This window comes from Manis pentadactyla, chromosome 7 (assembly GCF_030020395.1).
Source record: "Manis pentadactyla isolate mManPen7 chromosome 7, mManPen7.hap1, whole genome shotgun sequence".
Classification (NCBI taxonomy): Eukaryota; Metazoa; Chordata; class Mammalia; order Pholidota; family Manidae; genus Manis; species Manis pentadactyla.
The window spans coordinates 20,183,147-20,209,797 of NC_080025.1; the positions used below are offsets into that span (position 1 = coordinate 20,183,147).

Consider the following 26,651-nt stretch of genomic DNA (forward strand, 5'->3'; position numbering starts at 1 on the left):
AGACACCCCTCGGCCTGCGCTGCCCCCGCCTCCGCCCGGGACCCCCGCACCGGGCCGCGCTCGCACCGCCCCGGCCGCCGCAGAGCCCGGCTCCCCTCTGCCTGCCTGTCGGCGGCGGCCGGTGCTGCGTCGCGCACACAGCATCCCTCCGCCGCCCCGGCCTCCCGCTCGCCGCGGGGCCGCCAGCCTCGGGGTCCCCGGCCGGCAGACACTCACATCAGTGCTGCCATCACCGCCGCCGCCGATGCCCTTCACCGCCTCCGCCGCCAGCTCTCGGCCCCTCTGCTGCCGCCGCCGCCGCCCCCCGCCTGCTCCCCCGCCGCCGCCGCCGCTCGCGCCGTCCCCCGCCGGAGCGGCCGGGCAGGGGCATCGCCCGCGGCGCCCTCCGCCGCCGCCCCCTCAGCGGCCGCCGCGGGGACCGCCGCCTCTCCTCGGGCAGCGGCCCGACACCCGCCGGGAGAGGAGGGGGCGAGGAGGGGGGCGGGCAGTGGACCCGCCTCCTCAGCACAGCCCACTGAAGGCAACAGGGGGTCTCGCGCTCGCCCTCGGGAGCCCCCTCACGGACGCTCAGCGTGTGGGGATGGAGCGCAAGTGCGAGGTGACCGGGCAGGTGCGAAGATGGGAATAAGGACGCGGACGGCGAGAGTGTTCCGACTTCTCCGGGTTCCGCCGGGATGCAGGACTTGCCGGCCCACCGGCTCCGGCACGGACTACACTCTCCGGGGTGCTCCGCGGCAGCTACAGCTCCTGCGCATGCGCGCCGCGGAGCCAGCTGGGCTGCGGAGGGAGGGGGCGGGGCGGGCTCCCGAGGGGAGGAGGCGGAAGGTCGCTGTCCCACAGCTGATGCGCGCTGTGTGCGCCGGGACGCCCGGGCGTGCGCTCTGCAGCGCGGGAATAGTCTCTTGAAGTAGTGTCTACCTTGGATGCCTGGGTTCCAGGCCCCGCTGTCGCGGCGCTCCACGAATCATCCAGCTGAAGGAGAAGCCCCGTGGAACTGGCTGTTAGGGTAACGTGTTTCCCCAGCCCCCACCCCACCAGCCCCACTTCCACCAGCTCCCAGACTCTAGGGTACCCATCATTCTAGCCTTCTTCCTCGCTGAAGGGGCTCAGTCCCGCAGGGAAGGTCTCCGGGCTGCGTGTGGGAGACTCCTTAGAGACCCACACCAGCCTTCGCCGTTCCAGGTCCCGAGCACCCAGGAAAAGTACCCCCGACCTCGGGCAGGCCTTCTCAGAGATTGTCGGTCAGAAAGTGCTTTCCCTCCCCTCCTGCCCTGAGCCGGTGCGACTGGTTTCCTATCGTGTGCCCTTAAGATCCAATCCTTCCAATACGGCCTTCGCTGCAGAAATCGAGCACTTTATTTGCTCAACTGAGAAATTATTTTATACTCCATATGTACAGAATAAAATCGAGGGAGATAACCTGTTATGTGTAATTTAGTAAATTACGTTGAGCTGGAGTTCAAACCATTCAGTCCTTAATTTTTTAATTAGGATGAGTCGATTGTTTTCTGGATTGTTTAGAGTGTATAAAATACTACTCCTTTTGGAAGAAGATAATAATCCTTAGAATGCTTATGCAGCAGTCTTTAAGTCACAGTTCTTCCGGGTTTTGTATACATGGGGATGTTAATTTTTAAGGAGTTGGAGGTTGGAATGCGTAGAGCAGTTCAGATCTCGATGTCATTGAATAGTGGTCTCCCTTTGTTAATTCAACGAGTATTTATTGAGTTCTGCCCTAGGCACTGGGGATACCAACGATGAAATACAGACAGAGCTCTCAGCTTTTGGGAGCTTACATTTTGGAGAGAGAGAGGCAATAGGTGAGATGCCTAGTTTGTCAGGAAGTGGTATTCCTAAGGGGAATAATAAAGAAAGGAGGATGAAGGGTGTGGGTAGGAATAGGGAATCGCAGTTTTTCTAGAGCCTCCTTGAGGCTTCTCTGGGAAGGCCTCATTGGAGAAGTAATTTTAGAGTAAAGAGCTGAAGGAAATGAGAGAACTAGTCCAGTGACTCTTCAGGGGAGAGGGGCGGAAAGAAAGTGCGAAGGTCCTGAGGAAGCCGGCTCAGTGTGTTCAAAGAGCAGCTTGGGAGGCTAGTAAAAGTGAGGTGGTAGAAGAATTGTAGGAGATGAAGTCAGACGAGAAAGAGCGGCGCGGGGTGGGGGTGGGGGGAGGGCAGATGTTGTAGGACCTTGTAGGCTATTTTGAAAATTTCATTCCCTGAGAATGAAAAATCTCAGGGCGATGGGAAACTTGGAGAGTTTTGTCAGAGAGACACCATGATCTGATGTTTCAAAAAAATATTGTGATAAAATATATGTAACAAAATTTGCCAATTTAGCCATTTATAAGTGTACAATTCAGTGACATTACACTGTTTTATAACTCACCATTATTTCAAAAACTTTCATCACCCGAAACAAACTATAATAATCAGCTAATTGAGCAGTAACTCCCTTTTGACCCCTCTGTCCAGCCCTTGGTAACCTCTAGTATACTCTCTATGAATTTGCTTATTCTAGATATTACATGTAAGTGGAATCATATAATATTTGTACTTTTGTATATGGCTTATTTCACTCAGCATAATGCCTTCAAGGTTCATATTATAGCACGTTTCAGACCTTAATTTCTTTTTATGGCTGAAAAACATTTCATTATGCGTTTATACTACATTTCGTTTATGTATTGGTTGATAGACACTTGGATTTTTTTCCACTTTTGACTATTGTGAATAATAACTGCAGTGAACTTTGGCTTACAAGTATCTGGCTGAGTCCCTGCTGCCAATTCCTTTGGGTATATACCTAGAAGTGGACTATATGGATCATATGATGATTCTGTATTTAGCTTTTTGAGGAACTGCCCAACTGTTTTCCGCAGTGGCAGCACTATTTTATAATCAGTCTGCAATGTTAGAAGGGTTCCAATTTCTCCATAACCTCTCGAAAACTCGTTCTCTTTTCCTTTATTTCGCTTTTAGCCATCCTGGGTGGTGCTGTGAAGTGGTATCTTACTGTGGTTTTTTGTTTGCATTTCCTTAATGATAGTGATGTTGAGCATCTTTTCATGTACTTTTTGGCCTTTGGTGTATCTTCTTTGGAGAAATGTCTAAGTCCTTTGCGTGTTTTTAAGTTGAGTTGTTCGTCTTTTTGTTGTTGAGTTGCAAGAAAATCTTTATATAATCTCTTTATTAAACACATTTCAGACATATGATTTGTAGATATTTTCTCTCATTCTGTGGCTTGTCTTTTTACTTTTGGGTTTATTGTTCTTTGATTTATAAAAGTTTTTAATTTTGATAAAGTTCAATTTACCAATGTTTTTCTTTTGTTGCGTGGGCTTTGGGTATCATATCTAAGAATTTGTTCCCCAAAGTTGTAAAAATTTGGTACTGTGTTTTCTTCTAAGAATTTTATAGTTTTAGCTCTTGTACTTAAGTCAATATGTTTTGTTTTTTTGATATATGAAAATGCAGGGTCTTTTTTATTAAGGTATCACTGATATACAATCTTATGAAGGCTTCACATGAGCAACATTGCGGTTTCAACATTCAGTATGTGGTTTCAACCCATATTATCAAGTCCCCCCGACAACCTATTGCAATTACTAAACATCAGCATAGTAAGATGCTATAGAGTCATTACTTGTCTTCTCCATGGTATACTGCGTTCCCGTGACTACCTATATTATGTTTGCTAATTATAATGCCCCTTAATGCCCAACCCAGCCTCCCCAACCCTTCCCCATTGGTAACCGGTAGTCCCTTCTTGGAGTCTGTGAGTCTGCTGCTGTTTTATTCCTTCACTTTTGCTTTTTTGTTCTACTCTACAAATGAGTGAAATCATTTGGTACTTGTCTTTCTTCACCTGGCTTATTTCACTGAGTTTAATACCCTCTAGCTCCATCCATGTTGCGAATTGTAGGATTTATTTTCTTCTTATGGCTGAACAATATTCCATTGTGTAGATGTACCACATCTTCTTTATCCACTCACCTACTGATGGACACATAGGTTGCTCCCATATCTTGGATATTGTACATAATCCTGTGATAAACATAGAGGTACACATGTCTTTTTGAATCAGGGATCTTGTTTTCTTCGGGTAAATTCCTAGGAGTGAAATTCCTGGGTCAAATGGTATTTCTATTTTGAGTTTTTTGATGAACCTCCATATTGCTTTCCACAATGGCTGAACTAATTTACAGTCCCACCAGCAGTGTAGGAGGGTTCCCCTTTCTCCACATCCTCGCCAACATCTGTTGTTGTTGTTTATTTTTTGGATGGTGGCCATTCTAATTTGTGGGAGGTGATAGCTCATTGTGGTTTAATTTGCATTTCCCTGATGATTAGCAATGTGGAGCATCTTTTCATGTGTCTGTTGGCCATCAGAATTTCTTTGGAGAAGTGTCTGTTCAGATCCTCTGCCCATTTTTTAATTGGATTATTTGCTTTTTTGTTTGTTGAGGTGTGAGAGCTCTTTATATATTTTGGATGTCAACCCTTTATCGGATCTGTCATTTATGAATATATTCTCCCATACTGTAGAGTACCTTTTTGTTCTACTGATGGTCTCATTTGCTGTACAGAAGCTTTTTAGTTTGATATAGTCCCACTGCTTCATTTTTGCTTTTGTTTCCCTTGCCTGGGGAGATAGGGAGTTCATGAAGAAGTTGCTAATGTTTATATTCAAGAGAATTTTGCCTGTTTTCTTCCAAGAGTTTTATGGTTTTATGACTTACATTCAGGTCTTTGATCCATTTTGACTTTCCTTTTGTGTATGGAGTTAGGCAGTAATCCAGTTTCATTCTCTTTCATGTAGCTGTCCAGTTTTGCCAACATCCGCTGTTGAAGAGGCTGTCATTTCCCCATTGTATATCCATGGCTCCTTTATCATATATAAATTGACCATATATGCTTGGGTTAATAATATCTGGACTCTTTATTCTGTTCTAGTACCAAATTGTCTTGATTACTGTGGCTTTGTAGTAGAGCTTGAAGTTGGGAAGTGAGATCCCCCCTGCTTTATTCTTCCTTCTCAGGATTGTTTTGGCTATTTGGGATCTTTTGTGGTTCCATATGAATTTTAGAATTATTTGTTCGAGTTTGTTGAAGAATGCTGTTGGTATTTTGATAGGGATTGCATTAAATCTGTAGATTCGTTTTAGGCAAGATGGCTATTTTGACAATATTAATTCTTCCTACCCAAGAGCATGGGATGAATTTCCATATATTAGTGTCCTCTTTAATTTCTCTTAAGAGTGTCTTGTAGTTTTCAGGGTATAGGTCTTTTACTTCCTTGGTTAGGTTTATTCCTAGGTATTTTATTCTTTTTGATGCAATTGTGAATGGAATTGTTTTCCTAATTTCTCTTTCTGCTAGTTCATCATTAGTGTATAGGAATGCAACAGATTTCTGTGTATTAATTTTGTATCCTGCAACTTTGCTGAATTCAGATAGTAGTTCTAGTAGTTTTGGAGTGGATTTTTTAGGGTTTTCTCTGTACAATATCATATCATCTGCAAACAGTGACAGTTTGGCTTCTTCCTTACCAGTCTGGATGCCTTTTATTTCTTTGTGTTGTCTGATTGCTGTGGCTAGGACCTCCAGTACTATGTTGAATAAAAGCGGGGAGAGTGGGTATCCTTGTCTTGTTCCCGATCTTAGGGGAAAAGCTTTCATCTTCTTGCTGTTAAGTATGACGTTGGCTGTGGGTTTGTCGTATATGGCCTTTATTATGTTGAGGTACTTGCCCTCTATATCCATTTTGTTGAGAGTTTTTATCATGAATGGATGTTGTATTTTGTCGAATGCTTTTTCAGCATCTATGGAGATGAATATGTGCCTATTTCTATCTGTCTTGAAATATAATAGAGTTAAGTAGAAGGAGAAGGTATGAAATACTTATCTTAGAAGGGGAGGATAGCAAATAGTGAAAAGTTGTAGAACTGCTGGGAAGACTAAAGGTGCACGAGAGTTTGGTAGGCACAAATTTGATTAAGGTGAGAAAGTCAGAGTGGTGTTTTTCACCTGCTGCTTTCATTGAGCTGCAGGTACAGGCACAGGGTAGGTAGAGAGTTTGTTTTATTTGAGGTTAGAGTTTTGCCAGGGGAGAATAATGAAGCCAGAGATGGGCAATGAAGTGAAGGGAGAATGCAGAGAGTGGTTATAACTTTAGAACTTAAATTGGTCCAGGAGGAAGTAAGGACTACTTGGTGGTGGGGAGAGTGAAAAGGCAGAAGGACCATTGGGTTATAGGTCCCTCTTGGATCAAAAGATTGTTTAAATTGAGTTTCTAGTGGGAATGAGCTTCAAATATAGGAGATGTTGATTGGAGAGTGCGATGCTTGGAATCAAGATTATGGAGAGATTCAGTCGTTGGTAAGGACATGGATTGCTCAAATGGGTGGACAAGATTATTGGAAGAGAGCTGTCAGAAAACTGAAAGGCACTATGTTCTTGGATATTGTGCATCAAAGATGTGAGCTGCTGGACAGGTGGAGGGGAAAAAAGGGTAGAATAAAGATAGAAATGGCTGTAATACTGATGGTAATGGTGATTATAATGGTCTTTTAACACCCAACTCAAATACCATCAAATTTATCTATTTGGAGCAGTGAAAAGTTAGGTAGAGTTACATATGGTTATATTGCAACTCATAAGCCTTTCATTGACTTCTGTTCTTTGACCAAAGTGTTTTTTTCTAAGAGGAGCAGGTGATATAAGACATCTTCTCTTAGTTGTCAGCTTGAAATCATCAAAGGCTTATTGTAATGCTGCTTGCATAGAAGTATTTATTGGCTTTCTGTGTAGGCTTTGTCTTTGGCTTATTTTATCTCTTAGGGTTGTGAATAATTTATTGGTGAGAAGTAGGGGTACACTGTAGCCTACTGATTTCATATGGAGGACCCCATCCTGTTGAAATAATAATATGAATGCCTAAAGATACACACATACATACAAAGGTGTTCATTGAGTTTTATTTGTGATGACATCTATAAGCGACCTGTCATCAATAAGGGTAGGTAAATGTGATAAAGAACATGGAATTCTATGTAGTTGTTAAACAATCAGATTAAGAAGTGGTATCCCATCCTGTCCACAGGAATGCTTTCAATTGAAACTAATGAAAAAAGCAACTCAAACTGGCTTCAGCCATGAAAGTTTGTTAGCCTATTAACACATCTTGAGGTAGGGTGGCCTTTAGGTAAATTCAGTCAGAGCTCTGTTTTTCTGGCCCTGTGCTTGTCCCTCTTCCATGGAGACGGCACGAAGGTGCTTACCTTTCTTTCTCTATTTTTTTTAGTGGTGATATTTATTTATTTTTATTAAGGTATTATTGGTATACAATCTTATGAAGATTTCACATAAGCAACATTGTGGTCACTACATTCACCCATGTTATCGAGTACCGCCTCTGCCCCTCCCATGGTCACTGTCCATCAGCATAGCAAGATGCCACGGAGTTACTACTTAACTCTCTGTGTTACACTATTTTCCCCGTGACCCCCCCAAACACCATGTGTGCCAATCATAATGCCCCTCAACCCCCTTCTCCCTACCTTTCCACCCACCCTCCCTAACCCCTCCCCTTTGGTAACCGCTAATCTCTTTCTGGAGTCTGTGTCTGCTGCTGTTTTGTTCTTTCAGTTTTGCTTTGTTGTTATACTCCACAAATGAGTGAAATCATTTGAGACTTGTCTTTGACCGGCTGGCTTATTTCACTGAGCATAATACCCTCCAGCTCCATCTATGTTGTTACAAATGGGTGCTTACCTTTCTTGTGTGGTTGTAAGATGGCTGTGAGTGTCAACCACAGTATGGATTTCTTCCTTCACGTCTACTGGGCATGAAAGCATCCCTTTCCTGTACCATGGAAGGAGAATCCTGAGCTTTGTTACCATTGGACCACCTTAGATCTAGTACTTATGGACAGGGGATGGGGAGGGAACTGAGCCCTGGGTTACATTTCCATCCTGGTTCAGTTGTTTGGCAAGGGGATTGGGATTTCCCTACCGGCCTTAAAACAATTGGGTTCCTTTCCTGGTACTGGTGGGGAGGTCAGTTCCATCCCCAAAGCTTTGCTGTTACCTACTGGGGGTTAGGGTGGGGAGGGCCAAATGGGTTTGTTATCCTCTTTTTCCTATTATTAAGGTAATCAGCCTTTTCTTGCTCCTTTTATTCTTGATTTTACTAAAACCAGGAGGGTAATATTTATCCTCAGGATCCTATATTGGAAAAATATAAATCGCTATTGACTTCATTATGGAGGCCCTTCATATTACTCTCAGATTGAAAGAAAAAGGTAGACAAGAGGGAGGGAGTTAAGGGTAAAAGGTAGACAGAAGGGAGGGAAGGAGAGAGAGACAGAGGGAGATACGGTTGTTGTAGAGTATTAGAACTCGCTCTTCACATACCTGTCCTCAATTTCATCTGTTCCCTTTGGGGGCCCCTTTTAACTGATATCTATCTTCCTGGATTGTTCTTTGCATTTACATATACACAGAATTTTATTTTATATTTTGACATTTAAATGGTAACTACTAGTGACACTTAGTTTTTTCTATCTCACTTAGCACATATATTATAGACCTTGTCATCTTGATACATATTGTACCAATTCATTCTCTTACTGACTGCTTGTTATGCCGTACTGTGGCTGTGTCATTGATTATATGTAACTGTTTGCCCTACTAATTGCTTCTAGGATTTTTGCTATTACAGACCGATATAATGAACATCTTTTGCATACGTATTTGTGCGTATGTGTGTGTATTTCCACAGGATAGATGTAATTGCTGGCTTGAAGGCTATGCAGATTTAAGATTTTCATAATTTCTACAAAATGTCTTTGAAAATCATGAGGCCAGTTTCTGTTGTCTTGCAACTATCATACAAGATTAGTTTTAATTTTTGCTGATAATGATATATCAAAATTATAGACTTCTTTGTTGGCCTCATTTAGTGAATACTTTTCTTAGAGATCAGAAATGTTCTCCTTTCTATATACCACATTTCTATATTTACACGGGTCTATTTCTGTACATCGTATGTTTTATTCCACTGATTTATATCTATTTTTATACAATTCCATACTATTTTAATAATTTTTGTACTGTTTCATATTTAGCAGAGTGAGTTTTTTCTCATTGGTCTTCTTTAAAAAAAAATCTTTACTGCTCTTGAGCATTTTCTTTTCCTAATGAACTTTAATATAAACTTGTGAGGTTTGTTGAAAAATCCTGCTGACATTTTTTCTTAGTACTGCTTCTTGAGTTTAATTAATACTAACAGCTTTGAGACCAGCCATCAGGAAATCAGTGTCTTATCTAGCCCTTTTTGATGTCTTAGTAAACTTTTCTAGTTGTCTTTAAAATGGGTCTCATATTTTATGTTAAATTTATTCCTTGGTAGGTTGTCATTTTTTCTGTTCTTGAGTTTAGATATAAATTGTATTTCTAATCGATTCTTATTCATATATAGAAAAGTACTTAATTTGACTATGCTTATCTTTAATATGGTTATCTCACTAGTATTTGTTCTTTTTTTTTTTTTTTTTTTTTTTTTAAATAATTATTTTTTATTGAAGGGTAGTTGACACACAGTATTACATTACATGGGTTTCAAGTGTACAACACAGTGGTAGAACATTTATATACATAATTCTAGGTTCCAGCTATCACCCTACCAGGCTGTTACAATATCTTGACTATATTCCTTATGCTATACATTACATCCCGGTTACTAATTTATTTTACCATTGGAAGTCTGTCCTTTTTTTTTTTTTTTTTTTTTTTTTTTTGTGAGGGCATCTCTCATATTTATTGATCAAATGGTTGTTAACGACAATAAAATTCTGTATAGGGGAGTCAATGCTCAATGCACAATCATTATTCCACCCCAAGCCTAATTTTTGTCAGTCTCCAATCTTCTGAGGCATAACAAACAAGTTTTTACATGTAGAACAAATTCTTACATAATGAATAAGTTACATAGTGAACAGTACAAGGGCAGTCATCACAGAAACTTTCGGTTTTGCTCATGCATTATGAACTATAAACAGTCAGTTCAAATATCAATACTCATTTGGTTTTTATACTTGATTTATATGTGGATACCACATTTCTCTCTTTATTATTATTATTTTTAATAAAATGCTGAAGTGGTAGGTAGATAAAAGATAAAGGTAGAAAACATAGTTTAGTGTTGTAAGAGAGCACATGTAGATGATCAGGTGTGTGCCTGTAGACTATGTGTTAATCCAAGCTAGACCAGGGCAATAAAACATCCACGTATGCAGAAGATTTCTCTCAGAACGGGGGGGTGAGGTTCTAAGCCTCACCTCTGTTGATCCCCAATTTCTCACCTGATGGCCCCCCTGCGACTGTGCCTGTCTTAGGTTGTTCCTCCCTTGAGGAATCTTACCCGTCTCTGGCTAACCAGTCATCTTCCGGGGCCATACAGGGAAATGTGAAGTTGGTAAGTGAGAGAGAAGCCTTATTGTTTGAAAAAGTTAGCTTTTTACTTCTTTGCATATTTATGCCCTGTGGCTTCTATGCCCAGCATTTGTCTTGAGGTATCTTTACCACTTGGAAGAATTATGATACTCGGTAAATTTGATATGAGGCACGAATTCTATTTAAGGGTTGTAATTAGGAAGGAAGAAGAAAAGCTATAGAAGTAGCAGGCGGAAGAAAACATGGGAAGATTGATTATTTCTTTGATATATCTTCTTGTAGAGTAACTTCAGCATGTATAGGTTTTAAGCTACTACTTAAATTGCACACACACAGTAACATAATAGGAGTATAGTTACATAACCAAAGCATATCTGTAATTACCAGCCATCTGCAGTGAAACCAAGAAAACCAGTTAGGCACCTTAGGCATTTGTGAAAACTTATCTATGATATGGTGGATATTGTCCAAATGAACTTGAACAGTCTGAGAGAAATCAGACAAATTAAAACAACCCATTCCTGGGGACTGTTCACATGCCATATGTTCTTTTAACAATAAATAGTTTGTAGTTGTAAGACTTTGGAGCGCTACAATTTGCACTTCTCCAAATTCTTGGTTGAGTTCCAACAGTATAGATCCAGTCCAATTTTGTTGTTTTACTGTATGCACAGGCCAGCTTAGATATCTCCTTCCTCATTCCCATGGCAGGTCCAGGAACTGGTGGGATGAGTGCATCTACAGCTGTAGCAGTGCGTGGATCTTTGTTGGGGTTTTTTGATGATCATCTTCTGGCATGAGTCTTCCAGAGGGTGCAGATGTTGGAAGTTCTTTTTCATATCGTATCTTAGTTCATTTTCGGGGTAGCCCAATTAGGCTTTGATCCTCTGTATAAACACAAACAGACCCTTTGCCTACACTTTTATATGCCCTTTATACCCTTGTGTAGAACTCGTTGGAGGTTACCACACAGGAACTGCCCTTTTTTTTTTTTTTTTTTTTTTGCTATCACTAATCTACACTTACATGACGAATATTATGTTTACTAGGCTTTCCCCTATACCAGGTCTCCCCTATAAACCCCTTTACAGTCACTGTCCATCAGCATAGCAAAATATTGTAGAATCACTACTTGCCTTCTCTGTGTTGTACAGCCCTCCCTTTTCTCCTACCCCCCCATGCATGTTAATCTTAATACCCCCCTATTTCTCCCCCCCTTATCCCTCCCTACCCACCCATCCTCCCCAGTCCCTTTCCCTTTGGTACCTGTTAGTCCATTCTTGAGTTCTGTGATTCTGCTGCTGTTTTGTTCCTTCAGTTTTTCCTTTGTTCTTATATTCCATAGATAAGTGAAATCATTTGGTATTTCTCTTTCTCCGCTTGGCTTGTTTCACTGAGCATAATACCCTCCAGCTCCATCCATGTTGCTGCAAATGATTGGATTTGCCCTTTTCTTATAGCTGAGTAGTATTCCATTGTGTATATGTACCACATCTTCTTTATCCATTCATCTATTGATGGACATTTAGGTTGCTTCCAATTCTTGGCTATTGTAAATAGTGCTGCTATAAACATAGGGGTGCATCTGTCTTTCTCAAACTTGATTGCTGCATTCTTAGGGTAAATTCCTAGGAGTGGAATTCCTGGGTCAAATGGTAAGTCTGTTTTGAGCATTTTGATGTACCTCCATACTGCTTTCCACAATGGTTGAACTAACTTACATTCCCACCAGCAGTGTAGGAGGGTTCCCCTTTCTCCACAGCCTCGCCAACATTTGTTGTTGTTTGTCTTTTGGATGGCAGCCATCCTTACTGGTGTGAGGTGATACCTCATTGTAGTTTTAATTTGCATTTCTCTGATAATTAGCGATGTGGAGCATCTTTTCATGTGTCTGTTGGCCATCTGTATTTCTTTTTTGGAGAACTGTCTGTTCAGTTCCTCTGCCCATTTTTTAATTGGGTTATTTGTTTTTTGTTTGTTGAGGCGTGAGAGCTCCTTATATATTCTGGACGTCAAGCCTTTATCGGATGTGTCATTTTCAAATATATTCTCCCATACTGTAGGGATCCTTCTTGTTCTATTGATGGTGTCTTTTGCTGTACAGAAGCTTTTCAGCTTAATATAGTCCCACTTACTCATTTTTGCTGTTGTTTTCCTTGCCCGGGGAGATATGTTCAAGAAGAGGTCACTCATGTTTATGTCTAAGAGGTTTTCGCCTATGTTTTCTTCCAGGAGTTTAATGGTTTCATGGCTTACATTCAGGTCTTTGATCCATTTTGAGTTTACTTTTGTATATGGGGTTAGACAATGGTCCAGTTTCATTCTCCTACATGTAGCTGTCCAGTTTTGCCAGCACCACCTGTTGAAGAGACTGTCATTTCGCCATTGTATGTCCATGGCTCCTTTATCAAATATTAATTGACCATATATGTCTGGGTTAATGTCTGGATTCTCTAGTCTGTTCCATTGGTCTGTGGCTCTGCTCTTGTGCCAGTACCAAATTGTCTTGATTACTATGGCTTTATAGTAGAGCTTGAAGTTGGGGAGTGAGATCCCCCCTACTTTATTCTTCTTTCTCAGGATTGCTTTGGCTATTCGGGGTCTTTGGTGTTTCCATATGAATTTTTGAATTATTTGTTCCAGTTCATTGAAGAATGTTGCTGGTAGTTTCATAGGGATTGCATCAAATCTGTATATTGCTTTGGGCAGGATGGCCATTTTAACGATATTAATTCTTCCTAGCCACGAGCATGGGATGAGTTTCCATCTGTTAGTGTCCCCTTTAATTTCTCTTAAGAGTGACTTGTAGTTTTCAGAGTATAAGTCTTTCACTTCTTTGGTTAGGTTTATTCCTAGGTATTTTATTTTTTTTGATGCAATTGTGAATGGAGTTGTTTTCCTGATTTCTCTCTCTGTTGGTTCATTGTTAGTATATAGGAAAGCCACAGATTTCTGTGTGTTGATTTTGTATCCTGCAACTTTGCTGTATTCCGATATCAGTTCTAGTAGTTTTGGGGTGGAGTCTTTAGGGTTTTTTATGTACAGTATCATGTCATCTGCAAATAGTGACAGTTTAACTTCTTCTTTACCAATCTGGATTCCTTGTATTTCTTTATTTTGTCTGATTGCCGTGGCTAGGACCTCCAGTACTTTGTTAAATAACAGTGGAGAGAGTGGGCATCCCTGTCTAGTTCCCGATCTCAGAGGAAATGCTTTCAGCTTCTCGCTGTTCCATATAATGTTGGCTGTGGGTTTATCATAGATGGCCTTTATTATGTTGAGGTACTTGTCCTCTATTCCCATTTTGCTGAGAGTTTTTAACATGAATGGATGTTGAACTTTGTCAAATGCTTTTTCAGCATCTATGGAGATGATCATGTGGTTTTTGTCTTTCTTTTTGTTGATGTGGTGGATGATGTTGATGGACTTTCGAATGTTGTACCATCCTTGCATCCCTGGAATGAATCCCACTTGGTCATGGTGTATGATCCTTTTGATGTATTTTTGAATTCGGTTTGCTAATATTTTGTTGAGTATTTTTGCATCTACGTTCATCAGGGATATTGGTCTGTAGTTTTCTTTTTTGGTGGGGTCTTTGCCTGGTTTTGGTATTAGGGTGATGTTAGCTTCATAGAATGAGTTTGGGAGTATTCCCTCCTCCTCTATTTTTTGGAAGACTTTAAGGAGAATGGGTATTATGTCTTCCCTGTATGTCTGATAAAATTCCGAGGTAAATCCATCTGGCCCGGGGGTTTTGTTCTTTGGTAGTTTTTTGATTACCTCTTCAATTTCATTGCTGGTAATTGGTCTGTTTAGATTTTCTGTTTCTTCCTGGGTCAATCTTGGAAGGTTATATTTTTCTAGGAAGTTGTCCATTTCTCCTAGGTTTCCCAGCTTGTTAGCATATAGGTTTTCATAGTATTCTCCAATAATTCTTTGCATTTCCTTGGGGTCCGTCGTGATTTTTCCTTTCTCGTTTCTGATACTGTTGATTTGTGTTGACTCTCTTTTCTTCTTAATAAGTCTGGCTAGAGGCTTATCTATTTTGTTTATTTTCTCGAAGAACCAGCTCTTGGTTTCATTGATTTTTGCTATTGTTTTATTCTTCTCAATTTTATTTATTTCTTCTCTGATCTTTATTATGTCCCTCCTTCTGCTGACCTTAGGCCTCATCTGTTCTTCTTTTTCCAATTTCGATAATTGTGACATTAGACCATTCATTTGGGATTGCTCTTCCTTTTTTAAATATGCTTGGATTGCTATATACTTTCCTCTTAAGACTGCTTTTGCTGTGTCCCACAGAAGTTGGGGCTTAGTGTTGTTGTTGTCATTTGTTTCCATATATTGCTGGATCTCCATTTTGATTTGGTCATTGATCCATTGATTATTTAGGAGCGTGTTGTTAAGCCTCCATGTGTTCGTGAGCCTCTTTGCTTTCTTTGTACAGTTTATTTCTAGTTTTATGCCTTTGTGGTCTGAAAAGTTGGTTGGTAGGATTTCAATCTTTTGGAATTTTCTGAGGCTCTTTTTGTGGCCTAGTATGTGGTCTATTCTGGAGAATGTTCCATGTGCACTTGAGAAGAATGTATATCCCGCTGCTTTTGGATGTAGAGTTCTATAGATGTCTATTAGGTCCATCTGCTCTACTGTGTTGTTCAGTGCTTCCGTGTCCTTACTTATTTTCTGCCCAGTGGATCTATCCTTTGGGGTGAGTGGTGTGTTGAAGTCTCCTAGAATGAATGCATTGCAGTCTATATCCCCCTTTAGTTCTGTTAGTATTTGTTTCACATATGCTGGTGCTCCTGTGTTGGGTGCATATATATTTAGAATGGTTATATCCTCTTGTTTGACTGAGCCCTTTATCATTATGTAGTGTCCTTCTTTATCTCTTGTTACTTTCTTTGTTTTGAAGTCTATTTTGTCTGATATTAGTACTGCAACCCCTGCTTTCTTCTCACTGTTGTTTGCTTGAAATATGTTTTTCCATCCCTTGACTTTTAGTCTGTACATGTCTTTGGGTTTGAGGTGAGTTTCTTGTAAGCAGCATATAGATGGGTCTTGCTTTTTTATCCATTCTGTTACTCTGTGTCTTTTGATTGGTGCATTCAACCCATTAACATTTAGGGTGACTATTGAAAGATATGTACTTATTGCCATTGCAGGTTTTAAATTCGTGGTTACCAAAGGTTCAAGGTTAGCCTCTTTAGTATCTTACTGCCTAACTTAGCTCGCTTATTGAGCTGTTATATACACTGTCTGGAGATTCTTTTCTTCTCTCCCTTCTTGTTCCTCCTCCTCGATTCTTCATATGTTGGGTGTTTTGTGCTGTGCTCTTTCTAGGAGTGCTCCCATCTAGAGCAGTCCCTGTAAGATGTTCTGTAGAGGTGGTTTGTGGAAAGCAAATTCCCTCAGCTTTTGTTTGTCTGGGAATTGTTTAATCCCACTGTCATATTTGAATGATAGTCGTGCTGGATACAGTATCCTTGGTTCAAGGCCCTTCTGTTTCATTGTATTAAATATATCATGCCATTCTCTTCTGGCCTGTAGGGTTTCTGTTGAGAAATCTGACGTTAGCCTGATGGGTTTCCCTTTATAGGTGACCTTTTTCTCTCTAGCTGCCTTTAACACTCTTTCCTTGTCCTTGATCTTTGCCATTTTAATTATTATGTGTCTTGGTGTTGCCCTTCTTGGATCCTTTCTGTTGGGGGTTCTGTGTATTTCCGTGGTCTGTTTGATTACTTCCTCCCCCAGTGTGGGGAAGTTTTCAGCAATTATTTCTTCTAAGATACTTTCCATCTCTTTGCCTCTCTCTTCTTCTTCTGGGACCCCTATAATACGGATATTGCTCCTTTTAGATTGGTCACACAGTTCTCTTAATATTGTTTCATTCCTGGAGATCCTTTTGTCTCTCTCTATGTCAGCTTCCATGCGTTCCTGTTCTCTGATTTCAATTCCATCAATGGCCTCTTGCATTCTATCCATTCTGCTTATAAACCCTTCCAGAGTTTGTTTCATTTCTGCGATCTCCTTTCTGGCATCTGTGATCTCTTTCCGGACTTCATCCCATTTTTCTTGCGTATTTCTCTGCATCTCTGTCAGCATGTTTATGATTCTTATTTTGAATTCTTTGTCAGGAAGACTGGTTAGGTCTGTCTCCTTCTCTGGTGGTGTCTCTGTGATCTTTGTCTGCCTGTAGCTTTGCCTTTTCATGGTGATAGGAATAGTCTGCAGAACTGGGACGAGTGACGGCTGGAAGGACTTCCTTTCTTGTTGGTTTGTGGCCCTCCTCTCCTGGGAGAACAGTGGCCTCTAGTGGCTTGTGCTGCGCAGCTGCGCGCAGACAGGGTTTCTGCTTCCTGCCCGGCTGCTATGGAGTTAATCTCCGCTGTTGCTGTGGGCGTGGCCTGGCTCGGGCAGCTGCTCCAAAATGGTGGAGTCGCGTTGGAGCAGGAGCTGCTGGGAGGCTATTTATCTCCGTAAGGGGCCTCCCTGCTCCCTGCAGCCCAGGGGTTAGGGTGCCCAGAGGTCCCGGATTCCCTACCTCTGGATTAAGTGGCCCGCCCTGCCCCTTTAAGACTTCCAAAAAGCACCCGCCAAAACAAAACAACGACCACAAAAAAAAACAAGAAAGAAAATTTTTTTAATTAAAAAAAAAAAATTTTTTTATTTAAAAAAAAAAAGGTGTTCCTTCGTTTTTCTTTATTCTCCGGTGCCAGCCTCAGGCCTCTGCTCACCGGTCTTTCTGCCCTGTTTCCCTAATATTGGGGTCCCTGTCCCTTTAAGACTTCCAAACAGCGCTCGCCAAAACAAAGCAGCAAAAAAGCAAAAAAAAAAAAATGGTCGCGCGCTTTTCTTATGTCCTCTGTCGCCCAGCCTCCAGTGCCTGCTCACTGTTCTTGCTGCCCTGTTTTCCCAGTATCGAGGGCCCTACACTCTGGCCCGGATGGCTGGGGCTGGTTGTTCGGCAGCCCTGGGTCCGTCTCCCTCCCGCTCTGCCTGCTCTTCTCCCGCCGGGAGCTGGGGGGAGGGGCGCTCGGCTCCCGCGGGGCCGGGGCTTGTATCTTAACCCCCTTCGCGAGGCGCTGGGTTCTCTCAGGTGTGGATGTGGTCTGGATATTGTCCTGTGTCCTCTGGTCTTTATTCTAGGAAGGGTTGTCTTTGTTATATTTTCATAGATATATGTTGTTTTGGGAGGAGATTTCCGCTGCTCTACTCACGCCGCCATCTTCCGCCCCACCCCTTATTTGTTCTTTTGAAGGAGTGGATAAACTACCTGCTACAATTTGGTGGGGTGGGGATGGGGGTGGGGGATATTTTCCTATCCTGGGGGGAAATTACCTTTGAAACCGAAATCAGTCAAAGGGAGAAATAAAGCGGGAGAAGCCTGTTTATTGCCTACAAGCAGTCAGCCACTTCTGCTCGCCCATGTCTCTGGTAATCAGGCTGCAACAAGGGGCCCCACCCATCCTCGGATCCAGATATACCTCACTCGCCCTTATAATTACCTATTGGCATGGAGATGGTCTACTTCTCTCCACCCCTTAGAAACACCTGATATGGAGATTCACTAAGGCTAGGCAATAGATTCTGGAAATAGTGCAGTTTTACCCACACCTCCCCTCAAAGATAGTAGGGAAAAATTGTTTATTTTTAGGAGACTGTAGCTTTTTGATAAAAGTTAAGCTTACCTCTTGTAAAAGCTGGTTAGTAAAGCAGTCAGCCTCTTTTAAAGGTAATTTTATTTCTTTTCTTGATAAAATGGTAAATATAGGGAGGGATGAATAAAGATGATTTTTTAAAAATAATTTCTTCATTAGGAAATAAGAAATTAGAATAATTTCGCATTCTCCCAAAACTCAGTGGGACTGATGACCTTCCCTCCTGAGCCAACTTCAGGCCATTGTTTCTTTCTGACTCCAGCATTCTGGGCTCTGTGTTTTTATGATCTCTTCTACCTATAGTTTGATAGGCTAGCTCTTTGGGGAAGGCAGAGATTCACCCTCTCTTTGCGCTCTTTGAGGCCAAGAAGATAGAGGTATGGGATCTCCGCTACTCTCCAGGATGAATAATTGAAGCCATTGGAAATATATAGAGGCTTGTTGCCTCTCCTGGAAATTTTGATGTGCAGCATGAGATGTCACCTGTTGGCACCGGATCTGCTTTTGCTGTTCATTCATAAAACGAAGGCACTGAAGTACAATGGAAAGGTCATTAGATTGGAGAGAGCTTTTTGCCTGCTAGGAGGTATACAGTCCTCAGCTTGCCAACTTTCCTTTTACTCATTTTACATAAACTTGCCCTGTTTGGAGAGACTATATTTGAAGTTCTTATGAAAGATTTCCATTGGGTAAATTTATAGTTGCTTTCAGAATTGTGTATTAATTTTCCAATTTATTTTTCATCCACTCCCCATTTTTCTTTCACTTTTCTTCCCAAAATAAATTGGTCCTATTGTAAAATCTATGCATTTTTCTTTCTAGCTGGCAGTGCTGAAATTTCAACCTAAAGCAATTTTGCATCCTAAACATCACTCTCATTCAGTTAAGCTATAATTTTCTGTTAAATTGCTGTTTAATGTTATTTTGATTCTTACTCTGATATAAAAAAGGTTTTGAAACTCTCTATACATAAAGGAAGTTATGAAATGTTTGGTATTGTATACATTTTCTGGCTATTTTGTTTATCCTTATAACTTATTTTTATTTAAGATAAGGGATCAAAGACAGAAAAGGATTGACCACACAATTTTATTTTTGATTGTGTTTGTGTATTCTAATGCAAGCACAGAAAACTTGATTCAAACAGGCTTAAAAAATAAGGAAATGTATTATAAAAATGTAACTTGACAACCGAGGTAGGGCTTACTAGCAGGCTGGTGCTGCCCCTTGACTGTGGCTCCCTTTCTCATCTTTGCCTTCTGTGTGTTGGCTTTGTGCTCAAGCTGACTTCCATCATGGTGGCGAGGCAGCTGTAGAAGGCCCAGGCTCACGTTCTCACGTAGAGAGCATCTCTTCTTGTATCTTTCTTACAAGAGCAAGACAGTGTTATTCTCAGAAACACCACCAAACACCTTCTCTTGGGTCTCATTGGCCCAAATTAAGTCCAGTATTTCATTCTTGAATGAAACCCAGGGGAATGCTTTAAGTTCAGGTCTGAGCTGCTGACCTGTCACCGTGGCCTGGGGAGTGGGATTACCTTTAGATTTACCCTGGGGGCTGGGAGTGGGGGCCACTTGCCTTCTGAAGCACGTTGGCTCTGTGGCTGCCTGGTCATCGTGTGAGCTAACTTTATGGTGGACTGAACAAACAGTGCTGGGTGGAATGGGTGCCGGGTCCGCTTGTCCACTTGATGAGGAGTCCTGTACAGTTTCATCTCAGGCCATATGAAGTGACAGTAGTAAGTATGAAAGGAAAACTAGGCATCTAAGCAAGTTTTAAATTGACTTACTTGAAAACTTTCTCAGCAATTTCCCAGTTTATAATGGTTGATTTCAACTGACTGGCTGTAGCTACTTCAGAACAGAGGAAATTCATTAAAAATAATGAATTATTCAGGCAGATAGTGAAATTCAGTTATAAAGCACTTCACTGTGCCATGGATTCATCTCAGGTCCTATTCCTGGCTTATGGGCAGTGTGGTTTTCCACAATGACATGGCACAGAGAGACTTTTATCTTTTTCCCCTGTTGATGGCATTTTAATGGCATTTTATTGTATTTATTTGATTGGTTCTATTTATACTTTTATTTCAGTTGACTTTATTAATACATATTTTAATTTATATTTTATTAATACAAATAATATGTTATATTTGGCAGTTAAGAAATTTTGGCAGTTACCTATAAAGAAATAGATCTCTCAAAAAAAAAAACAAAAACCATCCTGTTACTTTTTATAATTGCAGTGATTTACTTTAGCCAAAACCTGAATTCTAACAGGTGGTTTTCTTTAGCTTTTCTTGTTTGCTGGCTTGGGTTATTTGGAAGGAAATTAAGATTAGCAGAAATCTAACAATAGATTAATGAAAGTCTTGCCAGCCTCTTTAAGGAATATAATAAGGACTTTGTCATGGATTGTTTGGTTTCTCTTTGTTTCCCCCTATCCCCTCCTATTCCTATTAATGCATTGAAAAGTAGAAAGGAATTCTCAAAACCAACACAGAATACCTTACAAATTATGTTTTCTACAATAAATTATAGATCTTGTGCATGTGTATATGAGGGTGTACACACACACACACACACACACACACACACACACACACACAAATATATAAACTAGTTGCTAGTGTATTGGTAAGTATAAAGGGTGAGGTTACAGTTTCAAAAAATAGGTAATATGGTTAATTAAAATTAATCAACTCAGAATTTTTTTTTTTTTGACAGGGCATCTCTCATATTTATTGATCAAATGGTTGTTAACAACAATAAAATTTTGTATAGGGGACTCAATGCACAATCATTAATCAACCCCAAGCCTAATTCTCAACAGTCTCCAATCTTCTGACGCATAATGAACAAGTTCTTACATGGTGAACAAGTTCTTACATAGTGAAAAAGTTCTTACATGGTGAACAGTGCAAGGGCAGTCATATCACAGAAACTTTCAGTTTTGATCACGCATCATGAACTATAAACAATCAAGTCAGATATGATTATTCGTTTGATTTTTATACTTGATTTATATGTGATCCCACATTTCTCCCTTATTATTATTATTATTATTATTTTTAATAAAATGCTGAAGTGGTAGGTAGATGCAAAATAAAGGTAGAAAACATAATTTAGTGCTGCAAGAGGGCAAATGTAGATGATCAGGTCTGTGCCTATAGACTAAGTATTAATCCAAGCTAGACAAGGGCAACAAAACATCCACGGATGCAGAAGATTTCTCTCAAAACGGGGGGTGAGGTTCTAAGCCTCATCTCTTCAACTCAGAATTTTTAAGAGTTCATCGCATTATTGATTAAATTTGAAAGGCTTTTGACTGGAAGCTGCCTCTTTTAGTAAAAATAATATAATTATGTAAGTGAAACCCCAAACAGTCTAACCAAAGTCAGGGTATTGATAACCAAATTGAATTGCAGAAACATTTAAGCTTAGTTTTTATAAGCTTTCTTTGTTCTTTGAAAACACTTATTAAGCCATATTCATAACTTTATAGTCATGGAAATTTATTATTTTTCTATATTATTTTTTATATATATTAAAAGTTAGATGAGTGTATGAATATTACTGTTGTTGATTATAGTTTGAAACCTCTTGAATATAGTTTGTGTAGTGTAGTTACAGAGAAAGGATATAGGTACATGTTGAAATTCATTACTCCTTGGGTCAGGTCTGATGGATAAGAGTGAAGTCTTCTTGGATAACTGAATCCGTATTCTCTTTTTGGTTTGAACTTATCATTTAAAAGAACTTTCTAATGATGAAGCACTTCAGTGCTAGATTAACTTTTGATAAATTTATATTGTATAGTTTTATATGGATTTGGTATATACCTATCTGCACTCACAGTTTCTGGATCCCTCTCAGTATACTAAAAGGTAATGAAATGAGGTTAGTAGCAGGAAAGGATTTATCACTACTCCTATCAGTGTGCCAGCTTATGTATAACTGCAGTTTAAAAGATGTGGTATCATGTTCATCACTGTTTATTTTTCCATCAACCCTTTCATCAGTGAGACAAGTAATACATAATGATAATATAATAAGGTGAATAACATTATCGGAGTTTAAACTCATTTTACAGATAAGGAAATGAAAACTTAGCAAAGTAAAGTGACTTGTCCAAGGTTGCATGGATACTAAGTGCCCAAGTGTCAAAGCATAATTTTCCAAAAATTTAAGACTGATTCTCAGGCAATGTGCAATGAACACGTTACATTTATTCGGCTCATTAATGAGGGAACCAACAGGAGATAAAATTGGTTCAAAGAGGAACAAAGATTACATAATCTATCAGGGTTCTCCAGAAAAACAGAACCAATAGTATATATCTGTATCTGTATCTGTATCTATATCTGTATCTATATCTATCTCTATCTCTATCTCTCTATCTATCTACATTATACGTGTAGATAGATAGATAGATATCTAGAAGGAGATTTACCTTGAGTGATTGGCTCATGCTATCAGAAATCTCATTATCTGCCATCAGTGAGCTGGAGACAAGGAAAGCCAACGGTGTAGTTCCAGTCCAAACCTGAAAGCTTGAGAACCAGAGGAGCTGATGGTGTTAAGTCCTGCTCTGAGTCTAAGGTCTGAGACCTGAAGAGGGCTGACGTGTGAGCTGGAGAAAATGGATGTCCCAGCTCCAGTGGAGAGCAAATGTGCCCTTCCTAGCCCATTTGTTCTCTTCAGGCTCTTAACAGATTGGATGATGGCCACCCATGGGTGAGGGCAGTCTACTTTACTCAGTCTATTCAAATGCTAATCTCCTCTAGAAACACCCTTCCAGATCTACCTAGAAATAATGTTTTACCAACTCTGGGCTGGTAACCGTTAGCCCAGTCAAACTGCACATTAAATTGACCATCACATCTACCTATTGGAGAAAGAACTTTGGAATAAGATTGCTAGGTTAGATACAAAGCTCTTCTAAAGAGCAATGAAAACCACTGTCTTTTCTACTGGATTCAGTTTGCATCTTTACTAGACAAAATTTACAAGTTAATGGGTAACTTCTTAGAGTTTGAGTTTTTAATCAATAGTAGTTAAATAAAGGTATATTCCCTAATGAAATAATCTTTGGGTGGGCTTGTGCTTATTGAAAGGACATACTGTCCTCTCTTTGTCTTACTTCTAACCTTTGGATAATTTTTCTTGACATTAAGCAATACTGGAGTATAGGTTTTCTGGCTCCCTGTCCAGATTTCTTTTTATTCTACTTGCCTGCTTCATAGTATAATTTTTAATACTAGAGCATTTGGCTAACTTTTGCAAAATCAGCCAGGCTTTGTTACTAGTTTTCCTTTGTGTACAGTGGTGGTGATAGTTTTCTTCCTTAGAGAAACATTGTGAAACTCAATGGACATTTGTAGAACTTGCATAAATACCTGAAGTGAGAAATTGAAATTAGTAGCTTATGTACCACAACTACTCTTCTATGAAATTCTGTTAGCAAATTTCAGAGTAATTGTAAGCATTCTTGTATTTTTTAATTAAATAATCAGTATTTATAAAACAGTGTATTTCATCAGATTAGCCTTTACATATTTTGAACAAAATAGAATTGAACCATTTCAACTTTGTCCACATTAAACAACATAATTTCAAATTTCTCCAAATTAAACAATGTAATTGCCTGTCAGAGTTAAACATGGAACTACTCACTAATAATTTTTTCCAGGACTTGAAATGGTTATCTGCATGTGCCATTTAACTGAATAGTGTTGTTTGTTTTGTCTTCTATACTTTTCGAAAGATGGGGATACTGTAATCAGTTTAACCCTCAAGCAATTAAGCAAGTCAGTTACCATGGTAATGGCACGTATTAATTTCCTTATGTTAAGAGGTTTTAGGAACATAGAAATCACTGAGCAGATTCACTCAAACCCAACTTTCTATGAGACGGTACAGCCATTTTCTAGATGATACCATTCTCCATGGGAAAATGTACTCTTGAGATGAATTTCTACTCTCCCAAAGTGAATATAGAGTATGGTTTAAAAGTTAGGTGATTAAAAAGCTATCCCTTCTTAGCTAATATTGAGTGTAGTTGGTCTTAATTTTCTTAAATTTGGTCTAAACTAAGTCTTAAATCGTAGTGGCTTGTCCTGCCAAATAAGTTGCTGTTAATTAGAATCACTTAAGGTGAATTTTTTTCAAAACATAATTTATAATTTTGGTAGATAATCTATTAACATTTAATTGGCTGATATTATTGATCATATATAGTAAACCCACTCATACCGTTATGAGGTCCACTTTGCAACAAATTTATCAGAAAGCTTTACCAAGAAGTGGCATTATTAGGTTATTTTATCAATGTATTATTATGATTAAAAGTATCAGTTATTAATAAAGCAACATCGAACATTTTTGAGTCTTACAGGCTTTTGTCTATTTTGTTAATTAAAGTGTCATTGATATACAAGCTTGGGAAGGTTTCACATGAGCAACATTGTGCTTTCAACATTCACCCATATTATCAAGTCCTCACCTCCACATTGCAGTCACTGTCTATCAGCATAGTAAGATGTTATGGTCATTACGTGTCTTCTCTGTGCTGCATTGCCTTCCCTGTAACCCACCTCCATTGTGATTGCCAATCATAGTGCCCCTTAATCCTCCTCTCCCTCCTTCCCCACCCACCCTCCTCAGCCCCTCCCCCTTCGTAACTCCAAGTCCCTTCTCAGAATCTGTGAGTCTGTAAGTCTGCTGCTGTTTTGTTCCTTCAGTTTTGCTTTGTTGTTATACTCCACAAATGAGTGAAATCATTTGGTACTTGGCTTTCTCCGCCTGGCTCATTTCACTGAGCGTAATACCCTCTAGCTCCATCCATGTTGTTGCAAATGGTAGGATCTGTTTTCTTTTTATGGTTAAATATTCCATTGTGTATATGTACCACATCTTCTTTATCCATTCATCTACTGAAGGACACTTAGGTTGCTTCCATATCTTGGCTATTGTAAATAGTGCAGCAGTAAACATAGGGGCACATATATCCTTTTGAATCAGGGATCTTGTTTTCTTCGGAGAAATTCCTAGGAGTGGAATTCCTGGGTCAAGGGGTATTTCTATTTCTATTTTTAGTGTTTTGAGGAACCTCCATATTGCTTTCCACAAGGGTTGAACTAATTTACATTCCCACCAGCAGTGTAGGAGGGTTCCCCTTTCTCCGCATCCTTGCCAGCATTTGTTGTTCTTAGTCTTTTCTATGCTGGCCATACTAACTGGTGTGAAGTGATATCTCATTGTGGTTTTAATTTGAATTTCCCTTATTATTAATGACGTGGAGCATCTTTTCGTGTGCCAGTTGACCATCTGAATTTCTTCTTTGGAGAAGTGTCTGTCAGATCTACCCATTTTTTAATAGGGTTATTTGTTTTTTGGGTGTTGAGGCATGTGAGTTCTTTATATATTTTGGATGTTAACCCCTTATTGGATAAGTCTTTTACACTTATATTCTCTTATTCTCCCATACTGTAGAATGCCTTTTTGTTCTGATGATGGTGTCCTTTGCTGTACAGAAGCTTTTTAGCATGATGTAGTCCCATTGTTCATTTTTTATTTTGTTTCCCTTGTCTGAGGAGATGCATTCAGGAAAAAGTTGCCCATGTTTATATTCAAGAGAATTTGCCTATGTTTTCTTCTATGAGTTTTTTGTTTTCATGACTTACATTCAGGTCTTTGATCCATTTTGAGTTTACTTTTGTGTATGGAATAAGACAATCCAGTTTCATTCTCTTTCATGTAGCTGTTCAATTTTTGCTAACACCATTTGTTGAAGAGGCTGTCATTTCCCCGTTGTATATCCATGGCTCCTTTATCATATATTAATTGGCATATATGTGTGGATTTATATCTATTCTGTTCCATTAATCTATGGGTGTGTTCTTGTGCCAGTACAAAATTGTTTTGATTATTGTGGCTTTGCAGTAGAGCTTGAAGTTGGGGAGTGTAATCTGCCAGCTTTGTTCTTCCTTCTCAGGATTGCTTTGGCTATTCAGGGTTTTTGTGGTTCCATATGAATTTTAGAACTATTTGTTCTAGTTCATTGAAGAATGCTGTTGGAATTTTGATAGGGATTGCATTGAATCTGTAGATTGTTTAGGCAGGATGGTCATTTTGACAATATTAATTTTTCCTATCCATGAACACGGGATGTATTTCCGTTTATTGATGATTTTGTTAATTTCTTTAATGAGTATCTTGTAGTTTTCAGGGTATAGGTCTTTCACCTCCTTGGTTAGGTGTATTCCTAGGTATTTTATTCTTTTTGATGCAATTGTGAATGGAATTGTTTTCCTGATTTCTCTTTCCTCTAGTTCTTTGTTAGTATATAGGAACACACCAGATTTTTGTGTATTAATTTTGTATTCTGCAACTTTGCTGAATTCAGTTATTATTTCTAGTATTTTTTTGGTGGATTTTTTAGGGTTTTCTATGTATAATATCATGTCATCTGCAAACAGTGACAGTTTAACTTATTCCTTACCAATCTGGATGCCTTTTGTTTCTTTGTGTTGTCT

At 39.7% G+C, this 26,651-nt stretch overlaps 2 protein-coding genes across 6 annotated transcripts in view; one reads left to right on the forward strand and one right to left on the reverse strand.

Annotated features, from left to right (window-relative positions):
• PURG (purine rich element binding protein G) overlaps positions 1-343 on the reverse strand; it is a 34,134-nt gene extending 33,791 nt beyond the window's left edge. For all 3 annotated transcript variants that reach the window (XM_036894335.2, XM_036894336.2, XM_036894334.2), the window contains exon 1: positions 217-343. The gene's annotated coding sequence lies outside the window, so the exon portion shown is untranslated. The remainder of the gene's footprint in view (positions 1-216) is intronic.
• A 480-nt stretch (positions 344-823) lies between these two features.
• WRN (WRN RecQ like helicase) overlaps positions 824-26,651 on the forward strand; it is a 140,459-nt gene continuing 114,631 nt past the window's right edge. For all 3 annotated transcript variants that reach the window (XM_036894217.2, XM_036894219.2, XM_057505167.1), the window contains exon 1: positions 824-1,006. The gene's annotated coding sequence lies outside the window, so the exon portion shown is untranslated. The remainder of the gene's footprint in view (positions 1,007-26,651) is intronic.